Genomic DNA, 819 nt, shown 5'->3' with positions numbered 1-819 from the left:
ATTTGACAGCAAACCAGCTGACACGCTGGGACCAGATAACTACCGGCAGATGGCAGTACGCCCAACGTAAATACGAGGACTGCTCCAGAAATCTGTTATATTATTTTATTTTGTATATATATTTTTATTTCGATTTAGTCAATACACTTTTAATTTTCTTTGCTCGCCAATTATTTCCCGACGCTACCCGAGGCTGTGGGCAAAAGCCGGAACGTACCCAGGGTTGCTCACAGTTCTAACACCTAACATTTCTGCTAACAAGTGATTTTGATCGTCAAGAAATCTAACGGCACGTGCAGGTAGCAATGATCAGCGCTAATCCGTTTTTGCAACTTATTCATTTTACCGACTGTAGTAGGGAATTTGGATTAACGCATCGATTCGGTAGTGCAAATGCTTCATCATTGAAAAGTCACGTGACCAAACGAAATACAGTAGCAGTAGACATGCGTTTTATTTTGTTTGTTACAATACAAAGTTTGAACTATTTGGTTCGCCAGTTTACGTTGTTGTACTACGGAATTAATTGGAGCCAAGTTACGATGGATAACGAACCCAAATGACGTCTAACCATGTGGTCTGAAAGTCGCAGAGCGAAAATCCAAAAATACTTTTATCGTAGCCAAAAACTCCTCTTGAAAATTTTTCCAGATTACTGGTTTTGACCAACACCAGACATGATGGTTGACGTTTGTCAAGTGATAGCATCCAAGGAGAAGGTAATTTATCAGGAACGTGAAAGAAGGAATGCAAAAAAGCAAATATGAATGTTGAGCAACACAACATACAAACATCAGTGCGGAATGAGTAAAACCGTTA

Source organism: Photinus pyralis, unplaced genomic scaffold, assembly GCF_008802855.1.
Source record: "Photinus pyralis isolate 1611_PpyrPB1 unplaced genomic scaffold, Ppyr1.3 Ppyr1.4_LG2, whole genome shotgun sequence".
In the NCBI taxonomy this organism is placed as follows: domain Eukaryota; kingdom Metazoa; phylum Arthropoda; class Insecta; order Coleoptera; family Lampyridae; genus Photinus; species Photinus pyralis.
This window is presented reverse-complemented; position numbering follows the sequence as displayed.